We start from the raw sequence: 8,068 nt of genomic DNA on the forward strand, positions 1-8,068 counted from the left end.
GTATCCTTCATTTTTTTGCGCTTTATTTAATATGCTTTTCAAGTACCTACTGCAATCTCGCTACCAAATTATTTGCCGTGAGTGAAAAAGTCATGGTATTCCGCGATATGCCTTTCATATCTACATGTGTATTTTTTCGAAAGACTGCTTCTGAATTTATATATTTGCCGGGGTAATATATTCTGCACATAATTTGTTGGCATGATATTAAGGGCATTATTTTTTTCGTTGAGGAGTTAAGGTCGCGAGGTCGCGAGATCACTAATATCTGTATGCACAACATCGGCTGTAAGTAAGTAAATGGGGAACTAATCGTAACTCGGGTAGATTTTTATTACGTTACTTAGACCACGTCCATTTATGGTAGACTGGAAGTCTGTCTGTACGTTTGTATATGCAAGCATGCATGCCAATAAACAGCACCAGCCCGTTTACCCTCAGCCATTTGGACAGTATACACTTCAGATGCTGAAGTATACGACGTCTCTGTTAATAGCATCGCGGTAAAAGTTGCGCCAAACGTTTCAAGTAGTGTTGCCATGTCATCTACTTTATCTGTCAAATACCACACGTTTAAAGGAGAAAAAAGGAAACGATATAGGGGGTATTTTCATGTTTACTAATGGTTGGATTTCGGTCGGTTCAATTCCCATAATTTGGTTCTTGCTCGGAACGCCCAGAATATGCGTTCCGTGCGTTCCACACAACATGTACGAGATTTTCAGAAAGAAAACCGGAAAACGTGTTGTGTTTTGGAACCATGCGAAAGAATACTGCTGTGCAATGAATTCACTTATATGCATCACCCCGGGCATAGAATTCAAAGGCACCAGCAACTACTTCTACCTTTCACCTGCATTGGTGTGCGGTAACTTTTTTATTAATAAACGTCGCACACAGGCTGCGAAGGCCGAGTTTTCGTCTGCGCCCGCCCTACGCGCGCCGCGGTGCGACGAAAAATGGGGCCACACTAGTGCACTGCACGGGCCCCGGCTGGCCCGAAAGCCCGAGCCCGGCCCGCGAGCCGGCCTGCGGATTTTCTCCCAGGTTGCATCTTCACCTGGCACTAAAATATTATCATAATCAACGCCACTATCATGAGAGACACCTTAAAGGGACACTGAAGTGAATTTGTCAAGCTCCCGTTTTTGCTTGCACTGTGTAGACTGGCTCAAATTAGCACACTTTTCATCGTTTATCCGGTTGACAAATCGGTAATTATTTTACAAAGCGCGAAAGAAGAAAAACTACCATGCGCGGTTTGCGGCGGCCGCACCAACTAAGGCTGTGACGTTGGGAGGAGGGGCGCCGTGATTGGACGATGCCCAAGGTTAGCAATCAAACAAGTTTCGGTTTCGGTTACGGTTCTGTAAAACATAACCAATGGCGTTGTTGGATGGGCATTCTCAATATCTCAGTAATCATCGTACCGCGCTTCTGCCATATTGTCGGCTGTAAAATACACAAGATAAGCCTCTCAGGACGGCTTGTAGTCGTAACATTCACTAGCCGAGACCTACGCAGTGCATGAACGCCCTCCGCGTACCCGCAGACGCCCAAATGTCATGCGCTTTTCCCCCATATTTGGAGCTTGCCTCCCTCATGCCTGTATCGTAAAAAGCGTGTTCGCACCAGGCCAAGGGTCTGTTCATTCTGGCCTGTGCCCACTGCCTGCAAGCAGTCGGTGCTTATGGCAACAGCACGCTAACGAGAACTCGCTAGCGCGCCAGTGCCAGCCTGCGCGCGTTTTGTGAACTAGTTCGTGTAGACATGAACGTTGCGGCCCAAAAAAAGGTGAACTCAATACAGAAAACATCGGCGGAAAACAAAAAAGTTAACTTAAAAGCACACACACGCGGGGATTAGAACTCGTGACTCGCAAAACACTTGCGGTGACACACCTAGCGCCCCAGACAACTGAGCCACGGAGCGGGATGCGATGGACATGCTAATATAGGGTATATATTGTACAACCGGTTTACACTTTTATTTAGTTTTCGTATTTCAAGCAGCTTAGGTGACTATTTGTTGTACTGCGCTCGTGCAGTAAGCGTCGCCCGAGTTTCCACAGTAGCTCACGTCTAGCAATTGCATTTCGTAGACGAAAAAGCGTTCGCAGATGCGTAGTCGTGCTGCTGACCGCTGTGCTTGTTCGCCCAGCGCAAAAACGTGCTTCCCGCGCCCTAGTTTTACGCTGTACGTTAAAAATATCAGTTGATTTTATTTGCTTAGTACCTATATTGACTTCGCTGACTCTTCTCCCGCCTTCAAGAGGCCTTATATTTTCCTACTGGCGTACCAGTCAGCGAAGCGTCGCATGTGCGCTTGTGCAGCGCTTGTGTGAAGCGACCTTGACTTGGAGCTAGATACAGTGTACAAACTAACCAAGTAAAGAAAGGCCCATTCTTCCATTCACAAACGTGTCCTGGCTTCGTTTCAACTCAGCGAACAAATTGCGACGACCCGTCGGCGGCCGGCGGACGAAACGCTGGGCCGACTGACTCTGTCTGAAGGCCGGGGAGCCGTGCAGTAGCGCAGCCAATTGCGAGCTCGGCTCCCCTCGACGTCACACGAAAACGCCTCAGAAAATGGGCGAGCGTAAAGAGAGGAGGACAGCATTTTCGAATTAATTTTTCTACTAAATAAAATCGTGTAAACGCGCCCAGAGTGGTCGTAACATGGCCTGGGGACTCCGGACTACAATTTGCGCAAGTAATCCCGCAATGTTTACATATCACTTCAGTGTCCCTTTAAACCCTACAATCAATTAAATCAAATCAGATGTTGAGAAGCTTCTGGTCTGACAGACCGCAAATTGTTTGCGTCCATGGCACTTTTTCTTCCCCTGCTTATAGTGGAACACCGATAATATGACTTTCAAGGGACGGCGATAAAGCGCCGTATGACCGGGGGGTCGTACGACCGGGGAGCGGTTAAATGCTGGCCTAGTAGACGGTCTCACGCGTCCGGTGGGTAAGAACTTACTTAACTACTATATCTAGTGCGTTGTCGCGTGATTTGAGACCCTTTAGAGGAAATCCCAAGTTAAAAAAAAGCAACGCCAATGTTGTGCCCCCCTTCCCTTAATGGCGTCCAGGTAGCCCGCCAGCCAAGGGAGCGCGACCCCGGGTGGCGCTGCGAAGCGCGCCTCCGTGACGTCGGCCTAGGAATGCTGGCATTTGTCGTCTGCTTCAATGGGGATCTCTCCTGGGAATACATAATACGCTGGAGGAGATCATGGAAGCCCAGCGGGTCGGCCAGATAGAGCGGTTCAAGGGTTCGTGAACGAGGAGGACCATTCTCGTCCGGCTCGGAATGGAGTCGGTGGCCGACCCCCAGAGCTTCGATCGGCAAGCAGGAAGAGCGCGAAGTCCCGGCGGCAGTCCGAAACGCCGTCCGAGTGTGCCCGTTACCCAAGAACATGGATCAGACCCACGACGCGGTCAGGAGAGCGGCCAGAGCGAAGGCTGTGTTGGAACATCACCTGAACGTTCCGGGCACCAGATTCGTCGACGGTGCGGAGTACGGCGACCGCTGGTGCTTCGCGGCGGTAGTGATACATGGGAAGACGGGAGTCATGGTGTACGCCGCGAGCATCGTCACGAGAGACTCGCAGCGAGCGGAAGAGCTGGCCATCACCCTGGCCATCGCGGACCCAGAGACGACGACGGTGCTTAGCGACTCAAAGAGTGCAGTGCGCAATTTCGCCAAGCGTTGGCTGTGCTGTGAAGCGGTGCGGGTGCTCGAGCGGGTGAACATCGATGAACGCAAGGTGACAATCAAGGGGTTTCCCGCCCACGCGGGAAACGAGAGAGAGAGAGAGAGAGAGAGAGAGAGAGAGAGAGAGAGAGAGAGAGAGAGAGAGAGAGAGAGAGAGAGAGAGAGAGAGAGAGAGAGAGAGAGAGAGAGAGAGAGAGAATAAACTTTATTTCGAGGAATATCAGTGATTATGCATGCGATGCTGGTGGTTAGATCGCGTTGATGACTGTCAGCGTGAACTGATCAGCGACCTCGGCAGCCCTGGCGACCAAGCGGGCCTGTAGTTCCGGGTCCGAGCTGCGCAGCGCGGCCTCCCACCGTTCCTTGGAGGGTATTTCGGGAAAGGGGTTTTTCGGGCAAGCCCAGATGATGTGGGATAGTGTGACATGACCGCTACATAAGCAGTAGGCTGAAGTGGGGTACAGAGCTGGGTGGATGTGCGTCAGGACGGCGGGATTAGGAAAGGTGCCTGTCTGAAAAAATTGCCCCCACCTCCCCGAAGGGAATCGTGAGGAAGTGCGAATGCATTTCTTGCGCCGAGAGTACACGGCGTAGTAATTGTGCCATCGCCTTGAGAGGCGCAGTACCGGCGAGGGGGAGCTGTCAGGCGAGGGGAGAGGCGCGCGCCGAGGGTGAGTGCAAACCTAACCCTTCCCTTCCCTTCACGATTCCCTTCGGGCAGGTGGGGGCAATCGGAGCCGGACCCAGCCGACTCCAGTCGATGCGCACGCCGCTAGCGACATACAACAGGCACTGTAATACAACGGCGCATGCTCCAGGTGCTTCAACCACGCCAAGATGCTACCACGCTTTACTAGTCCGCGCCTGTACGTAGCCGGACTCACCAGCCTCCGCTTCACGTGCACGTCTATCGCAACGTCCTCGGGAACCAGCCGCGAAAGACACTCCACCACGCTCGGAACGTCGATGGGCACGTTCACGATCTGTCCCTTAATGCCGTACTGACCGTTGCCCCGAGTCAGCCGCCTGATGGCCATGAAGGGGAGGCGAGGCGAGATGAGGCGCTCTTCGACCGAGTTTAGATCGGGAAGGTGAGCGGGACCCCCACCTCCCCGGCGGACGATTCAGGCTCGCTTAAGAAGTGCATTCGCACTTATTCCTGGCCAATCTCCCACGTGGGTATGTGCCATGTCAGCGGCCAGGCAGCGCGCGCCCATCTCCCCCCGTTGCTAAGGAAGACGAAAAGCGCGCGCACCCGCAGCTGTTGCTATGCGGACGGCGGAAGGTTCGGGGTCGCTTATAAAGTGCATTCGCACTTAAAAGTCGCCACGTGTGAGCCTTAGAATTGTCTGAAGTTTTGTCCGCCGGAGGATAGGTCAAGCGGGAGAGGCGGTAGTCGCATTCTTCAAGCCTTTGTCATAAGCTGGCTAGTTTACTCCCTCCCTTATCTCCTCCTAACTAAGACGCGGGGAATGAGGTATCGGAACTCGCCACCAACCACAACGAGACGGCGACCGCAGTCGCGCGAGGATTAGCTGGCCGCGCGGCAGCAGTGGAATCGTCTGCAGAGTGGTGGACCGAGACGAAGGACAGGTACGATACCTTTCAGGGTATCACCAAATATTATAGAAATAGTAGGAGGGTGCTGGCACCGCATCACCCCGAGCTAACCAGGGAGGAAGCGTCCACGTTCAGACAGCTGCAGACGAATTCACTGATGACCCCGGTCGTCATCAAGCACATACAGCCAGAACTCTATGCGGACGACACGTGCGTGTTGTGTAACAATGCTAGGGCCTCGACCGCCCACTTACTCTGGGACTGTGAAGTGCGACCTAACGAGGCGGCAACAAGGACAGACCTACCGCCGTGGACCCAAGAAGCAGTGCGCAGTTGTGACAAAGACACTCAACTATCAGCCGTCCAGCAGGTCCTGGAGGCCCTCGAAAAGCAGCACCGGAGCGAAAGCTGCGGGGCGACGCCCTCCCTTACCGGGAAGCGGCGTTCAACCCCGTAGCGAGTAGCGAAGGGGTGGTCCGAGTAGGGGTGACGTCGGGATCGACGAGTGGCTACGTCCGGGCGCAGTGCACACACTGTGTCTGTTGCAGGCATTCAACAGTCTTTCTTCCTTCCTTCTCTCCCTGCGGTTTCTTTGCGCGAGGTTGACTTTTGATGCTTGTCCGCACCAGATTTTGCGTACGCGCAACTTTTTATCACAATAAAAGACTTAAAATCGCATACACTAGCTGAAGGTGTGATTTAAAGTATAGTTTTTGATACCGCTCTTGAAGAAACATTGACAGCGTCGCCCCATTCCTGCGAATCCGTTCCTGTGCGGAACGCGCGAAGAGTCGGAGCTAGGCGTCAGCTTCTGCATCGAGCAATCTTTCGAACAATTATAACAGTCAGAGTCTAATAACCGATGTCAGCGAAAATGCCAGACCAAAACAAATTCCAGCCCTTCGGGGCTGTTGACTTTGGCAGACGGCATTGCGATTCCCGGTAATCGTATGTAAGGTAAAGCCACTGCAAAGTGTTGCATCACAACGCTTTAGTTTGTCATAGCATGAAAGTATGCCGACATGCACTATGGGGCGCAAAAATGTAGGTCGAGTTTCAGTTGTGCTGGTTTTTATTCCAGGCTTCTAACCAGTTTGGAGGCGCATTGAGCAAAACGAGTCACGTCTATGGTAAAAATATTGTAACATTATACTTCCTCAGTCCTGGAGGGATATTTCGGTACATTTCCGACAGCCATGCCTTCCCAATATTCAGATATGCGTTATAGTAAAACTGCACTCAAGAAGTGGAGGAGGCGGAGGAAGAGAAAACTTAATTAACAGTAAAGTCGAGCTGGTTAGTGGGTGGGCTCCTCGGTCCAGGACAAGAGTGTAGGAATAATTTCATTCAATTCATCGAATGTCATCCCGAGCAGGCCAAGAATCGCTCTTCACGCCTGAAGGAGTTGTAAAACAATAAAATTACACCATCTTCCCGTAGGGGAACCCTGAGTACAGTCAAACCCGTTTATAGCCAACTGCAATATGCACCGCGATTAGTTCGATATATCCAATAGTTCGATATAGCCGAACCCGCCTCTAACGAGCTTATTGTTACGAGTTCGCAATCTGCGGGAGCCCCCCTCCGCGCCTTCGCCAACTCTGCCGTTCCGCGTATGCAGAAACGAACACAGTGCAGTAGCCATTACCATTCCAAAAAAATCCATTTATTGCAAGAATTAAAGCTACTTTTCACCTTAATTGCCAACGTTGCAAAAAAAAAAAAAGCTGTGATTTTTGTTTTTACTTTCGTTTCGGCGGCTTCAACTAACATAGCATTCTCTACACGAAACATTGTTTGCACCAGTTCGAGTCCGCGTCCTCAAAAATCTAAGAAGCATTGGCGGAGCACATCAACTGCCGAAAGCGCTTCATTATAAGCGTCGGGCGGATTTCACTCCCGACATTTATCGGGAACGCTGGCGAGCTCTTCCCACAGTTCACCGATGCTTCTGTCTTGGTCCGGACTGGCTGACTGGGCGGGTTCCGTCGCGAGTCCCGTGCGTCGGAAACAGTTACGGAAAGTATTGGGCGTCACGTCGCTCCATGCAAGGCGCGATGTCTCAGTCGCGGCTCTTGCTCCGTGGTCACGGCCAATCCACATCTCAATCGCAGCTCCGAAATCATGCATTTCGGTGGCCCCAGAGTTCGATATATCGGATGTGAACTTCGTTATAAGGAATATATTTCCCATGTATTTCCCTAACTGAATTATTTTTGTTCGATATATAGCATAATTCGCTCTATCCGGGTTCGATATAGCCGGGTTTGACTGTATTATGCGAAGCAGCCATGAGGTCGACTGAAGTTCCCATTAGTTTTCAGTTCGTCGTTTCCGTTGACATTCAGCTTCGCGCGCCTTCGTTGTATCAGTAGCTTCTTGACGTAGTTTGAGTGAGTGAAGGACATAAGGCGCGTTCGTAGCACATGCTCCCGTCTCGTTCTCATTGCATTTTCATGTGAATGAACAATGCACGCTTCGAATATGCACCTTCTTGTGGTGTATGCCTTACAGAAGGTGGTGTATGCTTTACAGCCCGAATAAAATATTCGCACGAACTTTGTGAGCCTTCCAAACATCCCGAACCACCTCATACGTAGGACGTGTGTGACGGGGCAGAAAAAGTAATACGTTAGGCACAGAAAAAACATTCATCTCATACAAGTCAACGACAACGAAATAGAAGACAGCCTTTTTATTTCCTGCTGGCCCCCTGCTTGGTGCGTAGCATAGACTGTAGAGTCTTTATAACAGCACATCGAAAATATTTTTGTGAAGCCTACGCGTT

The sequence above is a fragment of the Haemaphysalis longicornis genome, unplaced genomic scaffold, assembly GCF_048455015.1.
Source record: "Haemaphysalis longicornis isolate Haplotype H1 unplaced genomic scaffold, Haemaphysalis longicornis Haplotype H1 scaffold_10, whole genome shotgun sequence".
Taxonomy (NCBI): domain Eukaryota; kingdom Metazoa; phylum Arthropoda; class Arachnida; order Ixodida; family Ixodidae; genus Haemaphysalis; species Haemaphysalis longicornis.